Below are 16127 nucleotides of genomic sequence, written 5' to 3'. Positions count from 1 at the left end.
TAATACCATCTTCTATATCATTAATATATATTGTAAAAAGCTGCGGTCCCAGCACTGATCCCTGCAGTACCCCACTGGTCACAGCCTACCATTCTGAAATGGAGCTGTTTATCACTATTCTTTGTTTCCTGTCAGCCAACCAACTTTCAATCCAAGTTAGTACTTTGCCCCCAATACCATGAGCCCTAATTTTGCTCACTAACCTCCTATGTGGGACTTTATCAAATACTTTCTGAAAGTCCAGGTACACTACATCCACTGGATCTCCCTCGTCCATCTTCAAAGTTACATCCTCAACAAATTCTAGAAGATTAGTCAAGCATGATTTCCCCTTCATAAATCCATGCTGACTCTGACCTATCCTGTTACTACTATCCAGATGTGTCGTAATTTCATCCTTTACAATGGACTCCAGCATCTTTTCCACCACTGAGGTCAGACTAACTGGTCTATAATTTCCTGCTTTCTCGCTCCCACCTTTCTTAAAAAGTGGTACAACATTAGCCAATTCGCAGGAACTGATCCCGAATCTATCGAACTCTAGAAAATAATCACCAACACATCCACAATTTCTCAAGCCACCTCCTTCAGTACCCTGGGATGTAGACCGTCAGGCCCCGGGGACTTATCAACCTTTAGACCGAACAGTCTCTCCAACACCAATTCCTGGCAAATATAAATTCCCTTAAGTGCAGGTCCTTCAGCCACTGTTACCTCAGGGAGATTGCTTGTGTCTTCCCCAGTGAACACAGATCTGAAGTACCAATTCAATTCTTCTGCCATTTCTTTGTTCCCCGTAATATATTCCCCTGTTTCTGTCTTCAAGGGCCCAAGTTTAGTCTTAACCATTTTTTTGCCTTTCACATACCTAAAAAAAAAAGGAGCCCTTCAGTACTAAGCAGCAAAGGTATTAAGATTTGTGGCGATCAACTGCATGCTGCAGCTTCATCTTTATTGGAGGACAGTCATTCTGACCAGTTACACAGAGAGCATCTTATTAAGAATGGGTGTATGAAAAAGAATGGCAGAGCCAACCTTCACAGTCCCTTTCTCCTCATAGAATAATTTCAGAGCAGCACAGCAACTGGAACCACAATTTCCTGTTCACCAACAGTCCCACACTTTACCTCCTCTCAGTCAGTGACAAACACAATGTCTTGGGTTTGGAGCCAGACTGCAAGGGACAGGATATCTGCTGAGTGAATGAGGGAGGTTGGCAGGTGGATTGCTGGAGTAGCTTGTGAGTGACTCAAGAATTAGGCTATTTTCGGGTCAGAGGATGAGGCTACATGTGGGCTGGAGGACAAGGTTGTGAGTAGGTCAGGATTGAGGCTGCGAACAGGTTAGAAAATAAGGCTGTGAGTGCATCAATGGACACAGAGTCATACAGTCATAGAGATGTACAGCATGGAAACAGACCCTTTGGTCCAACCCATCCATACCGACCAGATATCCCAACCCAATCTAGTCCCACCTGCCAGCACCCGGCCCATATCCCTCCAAACCCTTCCTATTCATATACCCATCCAAATGCCTCTTAAATGTTGCAATTGCACCAGCCTCCACCACTTCCTCTGGCAGCTCATTCCATACACATACCACCCTCCGCGTGAAAATGTTGCCCCTTAAGTCTCTTTTTATGTCCTTCCCTTCTCATCCTAAACCTATGCCCTCTAGTTCTGGACTCCCAGACCCCAGGGAAAAGACTTAGTCTATTTACCCTATCCATGCCCCTCATAATTTTGTAAACCTCTATCAGGTCACCCCTCAGCCTCCGATGCTGTAGGGAAAACAGCCCCAGCCTGTTCAGCCTCTCCCTATAGCTCAAGTCCTCCAACCCTGGCAATACATCTGCCACTTCTCAGCCCATTGGCCCATCTGGTCCAGATCCTGTTGTAATCTGAGGTAATCCTCTTCGCTGTCCACTACACCTCCAATTTTGGTGTTATTTTCAAACTTACTAACTGTACCTCTTATGCTTGCATCCAAATCATTGAGAAAAAGTAGAGGACCCAGCACCAATCCTTGGGACACTCCACTGGTCACAGGCCTCCAGTCTGAAAAACAACCCTCCACCACCACCCTCTGTCTTCTATCTTTGAGCCAGTTCTGTATCCAAATGGCTAGTTCTCCCTGTATTCTGTGAGATCTAACCTTGCTAATCAGTCTCCCATTGGGAACCTTGTCGAATGCCTATCTGAAGTCCATATAGATCACATCTACCGCTCTGCCCTTATCAATCCTCTTTGTTACTTCCTCAAAAACTCAATCAAGTTTGTGAGACATGATTTCCCTTGCACAAAGCCATGTTGACTATCCCTAATCAGTCCTTGCCTTTCCAAATACATGTCCAGCCTGTCCCTCAGGATTCCCTCCAACAACTTGCCCACCACCGACGTCAGGCTCACTGGTCTACAGTCCTCTGGCTTGTCCTTACCACCCTTCTTAAACAGTGGCACCACGTTTGCCAACCTCCAGTCTTCTGGCACCTCACCTGTGACTATCAATGATACAAATATCTCAGCAAGAGGCCCAGCAATCACTTCCCTAGCCTCCCACAGAGTTCTAGGGTACACCTGATCAGGTCCTGGGGGTTTATCCACCTTTATGTGTTCCAAGACATCCAGCACTTCCTCCTCTGTAATCTGGGCATTTTGTAAGACGTCATCATCTATTTCCCTACAGTCTATATCTTCCATGTCCTTTTCCACAGTAAATACTGATGCAAAATACTCATTTAGTATCTCCCCCATTTTCTGCAGCTCCACACAAAGGCTGCCTTGCTGATCTTTGAGGGGTCCTATTCTCTCCCTCGTTACCCTTTTGTCCTTAATGTATTTGTAAAAACTCTTTGGATTCTCCTTAATTCTATTGTCAGGGAATGAATTAGCAAGCAGTGTCAGCCCTTTAAAGCATTGAATTCAAGATGGTGGAGTAGGCATCCTGATCCTGCGCAGCATATGTGTTAGTAGAGGCACAATATGTGTGTGGAAGGGAGTGAGGAAGAAAGTATGCCCGTGAGGGAGAGAATGAAGGAGTGTGTATGAGTATGAAGGGACTATGAGTATGAAGGGAGTTAGTAAGAGTAAGGTAAAACCAAGGACACTGGCAGATGGACAATGGTTATATGGAGGATGAATGCTAACACATTGAGAGAAGAAAGTGAGTTATTGATGTACTCCTCCAGGAGAGTTAGGACATGTGTGTGTGTGCCTAACCCCCATTGCTTAGCTCCTGCTTCCTCTCGCTATGTTTCGACTTGTCCCGGAAATTGAGAGGAACTATTTTTTCACTGACTCTTGTGCAATCATGACATATCTTGAATATCTGGCAGTTTGTGAAAGCTGTGAGATATCAATTTGAATCTTGCAGCAGTGCTAAGTATGGCAGATGAGGTGAAACATATGAATTTAGATATGAATGTGATTGATAAATATTGTTGGAATGTTTGGGCATGTGGAATGCTGGAATGTGGTGCTTTGAGTAATGGCTAACGCAAGTGGTGCATTTAGTAGAGTATGGCAAATAAAACTGAATTCACTGACGTCAACCTTTCTTTTGAGGTCATGAAATGACGACTGACATCGATTGACCTTATATTTGTTGGGCCTTCTGCTCTCAAATGGATACATAACATTTCTCCTCTGATAAGAAATCCAATGCACTTTTGAAAAACATTGGAGTGCATTCTTTTCCTTTCTGTGCCCTTTCTCACTGTTACGAGAACAGATTTCACTTTTGTATGACACCCAGCATCTGTAATACACCCACTCCCCCCCCACCATTTCAGAATTTCAGATTTGCTTTATATAGTGCAATGAGGTTGGAATTTTGGACCCTCTCCTGATATGTGTTGCCAGTGAGCCATGTCTTTAGCTCTGGTTGCATGCAGAACTCATTATAATTATAGATTGCACCATGTTCAGCACTATTCACAACTCCTCAGATTCTGAAGCAGTCAATTTCTAAATATAGCAAGACCCGGACAGGCTCAGACTTATCAGTGGCATGAAACACTCACAAATATCAGGTATCGACCATTTCCAGCAAGTGAGAATCTTAAATCCGGTGGAATAATCATTGCTGTATCCAATACCATCAATATCTTGGGGGTTACCATGAGCCAGAAACTGAACTGAACAAGACCTTTAAATATTGTGAATACAAGAGCAGGTTAGAAGCTAGGAACTCTGAGATGGGAAATGCACCTGCCAGAACCTGTCCATTTTCTGGATTAGTGGTGCTGGAAGAGCACAGCAGTTCAGGCAGCATCCAAGGAGCTTCGAAATCGACGTTTCGGGCAAAAGCCCTTCATCATTTAGCCAACAAAGAGACAGGCATAACTGGGGCCCATATGTGTGCCCATGGCTACCCCTTTGGTCTGGAGGAAGTGGGAGGATTCAAAGGAGAAATTGTTAAGGGTGAGGAGCTCTTCCTCCGCTACATTGATGACTGCATTGGCGCCACCTCGTGCTCCCGCGAGGAGGTTGAGCAATTCATCAACTTCACCAACACATTCCACCCTGACCTTAAATTTACCTGGACCATCTCTGACACCTCCCTCCCCATCCTGGACCTTTCCATCTCCATTAATGACGACCGACTTGACACTGACATTTTTTACAAACCCACCAACTCCCACAGCTACCTGGATTACACCTCTTTTTGAAGCTCTAAAAAATTCAAAAATGATAGTTAATTAAGACTAAACCAGGATTTTTAGTCCCTAGGTTCTGTAGAGGAGGAAAGGACACAATTTCTCCCTTTAAAATGAAATTCTCTATCACTGAGTCTGAATTTCAACAAAGTGAAGGGAAGAGGTGAATAGAATTCTTTGAGAAGCTTGAGGAGCTCCTACTATAATGGTATTTATGTTGAAGAGAACAAAGTGAGTTTGACAGTTACTGAACAAAATTCTAAAGTCACTTGTTTAACCGAATTGTCTATTTTTGGTATTTGTATATGGACTAAGAAAATTTTAATTGGCTGGAGATTGTTATAGCCTTTAAAATTGTATGCAAAGCAAGGAAGTAGCTTGAGTAAAGTGAGCTTGTTGATTTAACCTGCTGATGTTTCATTAGCTCCATATTGGCTGGTTCTGCAAAAATATATTTAAGGTAGCAAGAGATTGGGTATGAAGAGCAAAAGGAAATGATGATCCTGAACTTTTCACACCCTATCAACAATTGAATTGTGTATTCTATTATATCCATGTGATGTTTCAGCTTTTAAATTAAAAAAAAATAATAAAACCAAGAACAGCACAAGCTGGAAATCTGAAACGAGCAGAAATTGCTGGAGAAATTCAGCAAGTCGGACAGCTGACTCCTCTGTGGAGAGGAAGCCGAGTTAATGTTTCAGATTTGGTGATCTTTCTTTAGAACTAGTTGCATGTAGGAACGGACTTGTCCTACCTGCCTATCTCTTTTTCCACCTATCCACTCCATCCTCTCCTCCCTGACCTATCACTCTCATCCCCTCCCCCACTCACCTATTGTACTCTTTGCTACTTTCTCCCCACCCCCACCCTCCTCTAGCTTATCTCTCCACGCTTCAGGCTCACTGCCTTTATTCCTGTTGAAGGGCTTTTGCCCGAAACATCGATTTCGAAGCTCCTTGGATGCTGCCTGAACTGCTGTGCTCTTCCAGCACCACTTACTTCAGAATCTGGTTTCCAGCATCTGCAGTCATTGTTTTTATTTCTTAGAACCTGTCCATTGTCTACAAGGCATATGTCAGGAATGTAATGGAATACTCTCTACCTGCCTGGATGAGTGCAGCTTCAACAACATTCAAGAAGCCCAACACCATCCAGGACAAAGCAGACTGTTGATAGGCACACTATCCAACACCATAAACATTCACTCCCCCTACTACTGAAACAGAATGGCAGCAGTGGGTAGTATCACTGTTGCTGGATCAAAATCCAAGTACTCATTACCAGCATTTTGGGTATCCCTACACCACAAGGACTGCATTGGTCCATGAAGGCCACTCACCACCAACTTCTCAAGTGTAATGAAGGGTGTGCTGGCCTGGCCACTTGCACCCACATACTGTGAATGACTAGAAGAAACTAGTAACCAATACAAAGTTGACATGCTGCTTTTCAATCAATGCACCAGGTTAATTGTGCATCACGATACTTGTGTCTGTTTTGTGAATTGTTCACTTTAGCACTTATTCAGTTCACCAGTATTTGAGAATTAAAGACCATTATCTATATTTTGCAATCCTTTTTTTGTCATTATGCATTTATTTTGCTATTACCTCACGAGTTAAAGCAAGGGTTTGGCCAATTAGTGCAAAAAGGAGTAGGTCTTGTGGAACCAAAAAATCATAACTGAGATACTAGATATAGTCCTTTGCATTTATCTTCACTAAAACAGAGTATACAGCCCATGTCTCTGTAAAGGATGAGGCATTAGTGACATTGAACAAAACAAAAATACATGAGAGGGATTTACTTTAAAGGTAGGCAGTATATATGTCGAAGGGTTACCTTGCCCAAATAAGATTTATCTTAGCTTACTGAAGTAAGGGTGAAAATCCTGGAGGTCTGAATATAATCTTAAAATCCTCCTTTCGATGTTGGGGTGGTGATAGAAAACAAAAGGTTTGCAAATGTTAGTGCCTTCTGTATAAAAGTAGACTTGTGTAAACCTGGCTGGTACAGGAAAGCAACTTAATATCAGGCCTGCAGAAAATCAAAGAGATCATAATCTAATATAAAATTAATTGACAACAGAAAAATATGCATAAATTGATGAAATTCAACATGGATTTGTTGAAGGCCAATTTTATTTGACTAATCTGATTGAGTAATTTGATAAAGTAATGGCAAGTGTTGCTCGGGGTAATGTGGATGATGCTATTTGTCAGGATCTCAAAAGGTGTTTAACAAACTAACACCTAATATGTTTTTGTTTATAATATTGACACCCACAGATTAAAGGAAAGGTGACAATGTGAATATAAAATTAGAGAAGCTGAAATTAATTGTCAATGATTGCTTGTCAAAACTTGTGTCAAAAGTGCAGCCTGGGACAACAATGAGAGCTGGTCCTCTTTTTGATATATATTAGCGACTTCAATTTGGGTATACAGGACATCATTTTAAAGTTTGTCGATGGCACAACACTAGAAAATGTGGTAAATAGCAATGCGAATGGTAACAGGACATAAACAAAGCTGTGAATTGGGCAGACATGTGGCAGACGTGATTTAACACAGAGATGCTGCTAAATTTTACACTTGGTCGAAAGAATAAAGAGAGGAGATATGAAATAAATAGTCTGCTTTTAAAGAGGGTCCAGAAGCAGAGAGACTCAGTGGTGTGTATGTACAAATATTTGAAGGAGACAGGATAAATTGACAGGGTACTGAAATTAATAGTGGGGTAGTGCACAAAAGCAAAGAAAATAGATTAGATTCCCCACAGTGTGGAGACAGACCCTTTGGCCCAACCAGTCCACACTGAGCCTCTGAAGAGTAACCCAACCAGACCCATTTCCTTCTGACTAATGCACCTAATATTATGGGCATGAAAGCATGGCAAATTCACCTGACCTGCACATCTTTGGATTGTGGGAGGAAATCCGGAGCATCCAGAAAAAACCCATGCAGTCACAGGGAGAATGTGCAAACTCTACACAGACAGTCACCCGAGGCTGGAATAAATCACAGGTCCCTGGTACTGTGAAGCAGCAGTGCTAACCACTGAGCCACCATGCTGCCCTAAAGAGGCTGTGTTCAAATTTATAAAGTAACTTTAAGGCACCCGCTGGTATATCATTCAATTCTATATAATAGATATTAGGAAGGATGTCAAAGCCTTAGAAAGGGGACAGAAGAGATTGATTGAGACTGGAGAAGCTGGAACTGTTATCCTTAGAATGGAAAGAGCTAATAGGAGACTTCCAAGGTGTTCAAAATCATTCAGAATTTTGATATTGTAAATAAAGATAAACTACTTCCAGTGGCAGAACTACTAACCAGGACACACATTTAGATGATTGAGAAAAGAATTCAAGGTGACATGACGAAACAATCATGAGTAGGTATGATTTGGAATGCACTGCCTGCAAGAGTAGTGGAATCAGAGTCAATGATATTTTTAGAATGGAATTGGATAAATCCAATTGTAGGGCTGTGAAAGAGTGAGCTCAATTGGACAGCTTTGCCAAAAGGCTGGCACAGAAATGATGGGATGAATGGTCTGTTCCTATGCTGTAATCCATGATTGTAGCAAACTCCTCATCTATATCATTTATTGCTCAAATATATAGGATCCAATTAATTTCCTTGCTACATGCTGCATGGTTTCTTTTAAAGCTTAAATGCTAGCATTTACAATGCAATAAACTAAAGATAATAACACTTTAAAACTGTCTATATTTGTGAAAATTTACAAATTACAATTCAAATCATGATAAATTCCAAAATAAGTGAAATCTTAACATCTCAAGCTGAATTCCTCACAAGAGAATATTCTTGTTAAAGTTAACAGTCTATTTAGGACAAACAGTTATTTCCTTATCAGAAATTTATGTTTAAAAAGTGTTTGGACATAAGACAGATACATAGTTTAACCTAGCCTTATAGAGACTAGGTTGAGGTCATGCAGACCAACATTTTAGGAAAGATTTTCTGGCATGCAGCTAGTCACTGTTACCCTATTATTAGATTGCAGTCACTAGACTATGTTAGGTACATGGTATATAAAATGCAGTTATAGAAATTGAAACATCACACTAGTCATTATAGGTCAGTACTATGCTATAGTAGCAGTCACAATGTTTGTATAATGAAGCAGCCCATACTAGATAATATACAGATGTAGGTGGCATGTAGCAAATAATGTTCATACCTCATATATGTCGCCTTGGACGACTGTCTGTGTGGAGTTTGCACACTCCCCCTGTGTCTGCGTGAGTTTCCTCCGGGTGCTTCCGGTTTCCTTCCACAATCCAAAGATGCACAGGTCAGGTGAATTGGCCATGTTAAATTGTCCATGGTGTTGGGTGCATTAGTCAGGGTTAAATGTAGAGGATTGGGTTGGGTGGGTTGCCCTTTGGGGGTCGGTGTGGACTTGTTGGGCCAAAGGGCCTGTTTCGATACTGTAGGGAATCTAATCTATATATCCAAGTAATGACCCTCATAAAAAGAAAATGCCAATCTCTCATGGATCTTCAACGGTATTAACAGCACAAAAGCTGCCACTAAATTAACTCTGGCATCTTAAGGGTTGCTAGAGTCGAGAAGTTGAATGTTACTGACCGTATTAACAACAGTAGGGAAGAGACTAGGTGTTCTGCCATGTTTTCTGAGAATGTACAACAATGCTGATCCAGCTAGCAATACACACATCCCATGAATGTGTAAAAAGTAATGTGACATGACGATTTGTCACCATCTTCTCAGAAAAATTAGGGAAGGGCAATACATCTAGTCTTCATCATATTTGAGAGCAGGGAGGCCGTATCTGCAAATTTTGGTGATTGATATTCCATTGGAATACTGAAAGAATACCACTCCTTAAGCTATTGTAGCCTATATCTAGTAAAAAAAATCTTTGTCACTATTTCCTCCCACCTGTTTCATTTCGGTAATTAAAAATCAATATTTCAATTACACAAGAAAATAACAAGAGTTGAAAGTAGGCATTTGAAATTTCAAAAATAAAAACAATACTCTCCAAAAACTCTTTGGTAAGGATAAAAATTAAAGTAATCATGGAATTAATAACACTCTTTATGACAATTTATTTCACACTGTTCTCACCTTTTTTACATGAAATTCCTAATTTGTATCCAAATATAAAATTATAGCTGAACACATTGAAATATTTCCCAGAACATTTTTTTTAAAAAGCATTGAATTACTTTACAGGCAATGCCTGATTTCCTCACGTCTATAGTTTATAATTAGAAGCTTTCTAACATCTATTTCTTTTCCAGTAATTGTAGGAACTGGAGGTATCACTATAGACAATGATAATACTAATATCCAAGATTCTTAAAATCCAAACATGATCAAAATCTGAACAGAGGTTCCATTTCAGAAAATGAGTTTCCTACTACAAATCTTTACCATCATTAACAGCTTCCGTTTCTACCTCTTTCGAATTGCTTCACTCCACTCCTGCCTCAGCTCATCTGCTAGTGAAACCTTAAACAATGTTTTTCTTACTGTTGGAGTGACTATTCCAATGCATTACTAGCCAGCCTTTTAAACTTTCCCCTCTATAAACTTAATGACATTTAATACTGCACCCTAACTCATACAAAGCTCCAAATATCCATCACTCTGTGTTAAAGAGTTTCCCAGCTTAGCGGTGTATTGTTTTCAAATATCTCTATAGATTTTTCATCTCACCTCTGTAATCTTCTAACATATAATGCTTTTCAATTTCTTTGACCCTCTAATTCTAGCCTCTTGAGCATCCCAAATTTGATTGCTCCATAATTCAGCCAGTTGAGACCTTAGCTATGGAATTGTCAATATAAATCTTTCTATCTCTCCAGTTCATTGCCTTTCATTAAGACACTCCTTACAGTCTACCACTTCAATCATACTTATATCTCCTACCATGACTTAGTGTGACATTTTGTTTTGTAACACCCCTGAATTGTACTTGGGACATGCCATAATGTTAAAGGTGCTACATGAATGCAAATTACTATATACAATACATCAGAGTGTAATAAATTTATGGCCAAAGTTTTCAGATTATGCATCTATTAAAGCTTTATTTCTGAAAGATATATGAATGTAATGAAAATAATTTTACAAAACTACATACATTATCTAGGATCCTAGCCCTAATATTTTCCCTGTGACATTTTCCTTATGACCTCTTCCTTTAAGCTCAATATTTTAAAGGTATCTAATCTTCCATACCTTTTGCAATAGTAACATTTTTCATTATCTTAAGTTGCTACTATTACAACTAGGTGAGGAGGGGTTAGATAACTCACCTTTTCTCCCACTCCCTATTTGATGATAACACATTTTTACTTTATTATTTAGGGAAAGTATGTTTTGCCAGTATGCTATTCATATTATGAGGCTGTGAAGAATCTACTCAGACTGATTTCCTGAAGTGAAGCAAAGAACAAGGTCAATTTATGAAACTACTTCAAAGCTAAGTAATGCAACAGCCTTCTTACAATCTCAGAGATTTGCCTAGGCCTGCACATACACAAGTATAATTGGCAGGTTATGAGGATAAATGTGCAATGATTTTTCAGTCCATGAAAGTTAGAGTAAAGCAATATAAGGTTAGTTGTTCCTTGACTGGTCTTAATGTGATGAGTTCAACTCTGTAGCCATTTAATTCAGCTATTCCCCTGGATACAGTTGTATGTAACAGATTTACAAACTTTAAAACATTTCGGTTTGCAATTGGTTTTCTCTCAGGGATGTTTGTCAGCCTTGCAGAATCATTTCTAAAGAGAGAAAGTGAGAGAAACAAGTTTATCAGCCTGTCTTCAGTTCAGCATTGTCTCTCTCTCGCTTCATAAGGTGCCCTTTAACTTCTCTGCTTATTTGTATATTCCAGTGATTCTATTAGTTCATACTTCAAAACAGGTAATTGCACTTAATTTTTCATTGCAGAAACAATTGAAAGGTTTCAGGGTGGTTCAAATCATTAGGAAATGGAATCTTTCACACTCCCTATACGTTTAATTATCTGTTTTCATCCTACTTGGTGCAATTAAAAATTATGTAATTTTCAATAGCCAGTCTGACTGGCAGTCTCTTTATGACCAAACATAATTGCCTAGAGAGCATCTCCGTTTTGTTTTAAAATATAGTCAGGAAAATTAAATTAATATCTTTAAAAAGAAATGCATCCTATAATGCAGTTTATAAACATGTTTTCTCATTACTAATGACATTATTAATTCAAAACATGATTTATTTAACTTTAGGAAAAATAAAGGCAAGCAGTGTGCTTTGAAGGCAACAACTACAATTTCTGCCAAAGTATGAACTATACCTAACCTTAGCAATGCATTCAAGTCATACAAGTATCTATAAAACAGTTTTGACGAAAAGTCACTGGATTCATAATGTTAACTCTGCTTTCTTCCCAGAGATGCTGCCAGACCTGCTGACTGTTGCCAGCAATTTCTGTTTTTGGTTTCTGCAAAACAGAGTTTTGCTCTGAAAAAGAAACATCAACTTGATTTCTTCTCCAAAAATGCAGCCAAACTTTTGGGTTTACCAACACTTTCTGTTTTTATTTCAGATTTCTACATCTACTGTATTTGGCTTTTATTTCTCTGCAAGGACACTTACCCTGTTCTCTTTCCCATGTTCTTAAACAATAATCTTCTGTTGATATTCCATCATTTCAGACCCCATGATTACTAGCAACACTTCATTTTTATTTATTCCTAATTTGAAATACATCAATCAAATTGCAGTCACAGAGGCATGGATATGTATGGCACAGAAACAGACCTTTCAGTCCAACACATTCATGCTGACCAGACATCCTTCATGAATCTAATCCCATTTGCAAGCATTTGGCCCAAATCCTACCTATTCATTGACCCATCCAGATGCCTTTTAAATGTTGTAATTGTGCCAGCCTCCACAATTTCCTCTGGCAGCTCATTCCTTATATGCACCACCCTATGCATGAAAGTGTTGTCCCTTAGGGTCAAATCTTTCCCATCTCATGTAAAACCTATGCTCTCTAGTTTTGCACTCCCCTTCCCTGGAGAAAAAACCTTGACTACTCACCCTGTCCATGCCCCTCATGATTTTATGTACTTCTATAAGGTCACCCCTCACCCTCTAATGCTCCAGGGATGATAGCCACAGCCTATTCAGCCTCTCCCTGTAGCTCAAACACTCTAATCCTGGCAACATCCTTGTAAATCTTTGCTGAACCCTTTCAAGTTCAACAACATCCTTCTTATAGCACACAGTACTCCAAAAGTGACCTAACCAATGTCCTGTACAGCCACAACATGACCTTCCAACTTGTATACCTAATGCACTGACCAATAAAGGCAAGCATACCAAATGCTTTCTTCACTCCACTTTCAGGGAATGATGAACCTGCACTCCAAAGTCCCTTTGTTTGGCAACACTCCCCAGGACCTTACCATTAAGTGTATAAGTCCTTCCCTGACTTGCCCTATCAAAATGTAGCACCTCACATTTACCTAGAAGTTACTCCACCTGCCACTCCTCAGCCTATCATCCCATCTGATCAAGGTCCCAAATTATTCTATAATATCTTCTATTTTTGTGAAATGCTGTCATTTTACTCATTAAGAACCAAGGATATTAAGAAATTGTGGAAAAATGTAAGATTGTGCTTAATTATACCCAAATAAATCAATTGAAAGTAATGGCAGTGCATTATAAGTACTTTTAAATGACCAGTTCAGATGTATTATAGCACATCTCTGCAGGTATGGTGAAAAAGCAGGTAGGACTTACACCCAAGCCTTCTGGTGCAGATGCACGGCCACTATCACTGCATCACAAAAGCCTGTTTTCATGGTTTTAAATCAACCCGTTCAGGTATGTTATGTCGCAAGTCTGGGGCAGCTAGGACTTAACCGTCTATCCCAGAGGTAGGGACACTACCAGTGCACCACAAGAGCCTTTGGCAGCACACTGCACTGGATGAGATTACCGACTCTCCCTTACAACCTCCCCCTAAGCTGAGGAATGGTGACCCTCAGGTTAAACCTTCACAGGTTGTCTCTCCCTCTCTAATGAGAGAGCAGCCCTATGGCCTGGTAGGACTATTTTGACTTTACTTTTACTATAATGTCCTGACACATGCTTTGAAGCTCTCTTATGGCAACTCATTCCGAGATTATGTGAAGTGTGATAGAACGTTGTGCATCTGAAGTAAAGATTGCAGAAAATATACTGATCTTAATTTTGGTCTGTTTTCTTGTAGATTTAGCACAGATTATAGCTTCCAAGTTAACAGTTGCGTTTATCGAAACTAATACTTTTGAGTTCTTGTACAAAAGTTTGAAATCGGCTTCCGCCCCATTATCCTGTCATTTCATAAACAGGCCTCAGTCAGAGTGCACATGCGCACGAAGGTGAACCCATCCATAGATTTAGAATTGACTGCAGGCAACAAAACTGCAGAGGGGCGACGAATGAGGTTTTAGAGACTGCTTGGATAGAGTTTGGGAATCTCTGAAGAACTGTAAGAACGGAAGCGCGGCTTTCAATTCTTAAAATACAACTTTAAAAATCACAAAACACCAGGTTATAATCCAACAGGTTGACAGTATTTGGAAGCTAGCGTTTCCAAATAAACCTGTTGGACTATAACCTGGTGTTGTGTGATTTTTAACTTTGACCATCCCAGTCCAACACCGGCACCTCCAAATCATAAAATACAACGAATCGCTTTCTGAACTTGGCTAATGCCACATTTCCAACCAATCCTACATAATTTCACCACTTACTTTGCAGTTCGATATCACTGATGGAAATCCCGACGAATTCACTTCTCGAAATTCCGGTTGAAGCATTTGGAGACTCCGCGGGTTTAAATACTGTCCGGCATTTTATGCCCAGGAAGAACAATCAATTGTTGGGTGACCTTAGCCAATAGGTTTATCCCCATCCTAGTCCTGCTGAACTTCCACTTCCAAGAGCCAGCTCCAAAGACTCCACTTACATTGTAGTCTCTAAAATGGAGAAAACTATTTGTAATCCCCGCACCAACTGACTCCTCCACTTCATCAGGAGACAGTTTTCCCTTGATTTCTCGAAATAATCTCACGCGGAGTGAACACGTTGACGGAAACACAATTGAAAAGCAATAAATGTATGCATGTCTTGTCACCGACAGCACTTTTGCAATGGAATATTAATTCTCTAATTTTTTAGTAATGTGAAGGGTAAAGACTTGCATCTTGTAACGGGAAAGGAGGTTCTCGGATCGGTTATCGAATGCGCTTAATCATGAAATGTTGTGTGGACTCCTGATTGAAGAACCATGGGAAATGTTACTGCGAAGTTTATGTGCTGCTTAGAGGAACGTAATAATGCAGAGGGTGAGTGGCAGTTCTCTGAAACCTGTTTAGATTGTGCCTAAAGGGCAGTCATTCTAACTCGACATCAATCATTATGTGGAAAGATTAATGTCACTCTATTTCGGACACTATCGCCTCAAAGGATCGATGCTAGGAGCAGACACAAAGCAGGACGTTGTACAGTTTGGGATTAGCTTTTGCAATTAAATTATCTGAAAGTTCAGTCACTTCGACAGCTGCAGTTCAAATAGCGAGTAAACGCTTATAAATACTTGCCAAGAATATTAAACCTCTCTCTTTCATTGTATAAGAAAGCCATCAATAAATTCCATCACTTAATGCATTTATAAGGCAATCATTGATGTTTTAACTTCACGAGTAAATCCTAACATTTGTCCGATTGTTGTGGATTTTTCCTAACTAAATTGAAAGCTTCCCGTTGGATTAGCTCTTGATAGACATCCGAAAATCACAGGCTCGATATGTGCTTCTGTAAATTGTCTGTTTAGTTTCTCTCGCCCTGAATAAATAGAAACAGGATTATAAGGGTGATAAAAGCGGTTTTTCTCCAGGCAGCGACATGCTGACGCCGTCCCTGTTTACTCCATTAGCTCCATTACCACTGACAGTGAGATCCCTACTGCCGATTGGCATCGGGGCAACAGACAATGTCCACGACCAACAGCTCCCCACATCTAGACTACAGTTTAAAATATCCTTTACTCTCTATTAGTCACGTTTCCACCCACCCACCCCGCCTCAAGAATAACGATGCGTGTAACTAACTAACGGTAACAAAAGCAAAATAATCTGTTTGAGAAGAAGGGCCAATTGGAAATTACAGTGCTGGGCAGCATAGCTGAGTCATTTGTAAAACACTTAATGGGCCCTTTGGGGCTCTTCCATTCATAATAGCCGAGTTCTGAGGGTTGTCATAATCACAGCAAAGAGCACAGCCTCAAAAAAATTAAGTTCAGCGTCTGACAAATCTGCCCTGTGTAATTTATCATTTACTTAAAATTATATACTGTGAAAACTGACACAAGGAGCTAAATAAAGTGGGGTTTGGGGGTGTAAGAAGCTCAAGTACAT

The 16127-nt window shown here is 40.1% G+C and overlaps 1 protein-coding gene across 1 annotated transcript in view; it reads right to left on the bottom strand.

The window, feature by feature from the left end:
- Positions 1-14650, bottom strand: part of nkx3-2 (NK3 homeobox 2) — a 54608-nt gene extending 39958 nt beyond the window's left edge. The window contains exons 1-2 of the mRNA XM_043694651.1: positions 14463-14650; positions 11385-11450 (exon numbers count right to left, since the gene is read on the bottom strand). The gene's annotated coding sequence lies outside the window, so the exon portion shown is untranslated. The remainder of the gene's footprint in view (positions 1-11384; positions 11451-14462) is intronic.
- Positions 14651-16127: the final 1477 nt, after the last annotated feature.

Source organism: Chiloscyllium plagiosum, chromosome 1 (genome assembly GCF_004010195.1).
Source record: "Chiloscyllium plagiosum isolate BGI_BamShark_2017 chromosome 1, ASM401019v2, whole genome shotgun sequence".
Lineage (NCBI taxonomy): Eukaryota > Metazoa > Chordata > Chondrichthyes > Orectolobiformes > Hemiscylliidae > Chiloscyllium > Chiloscyllium plagiosum.
This window is presented reverse-complemented; position numbering and strand designations above follow the sequence as displayed.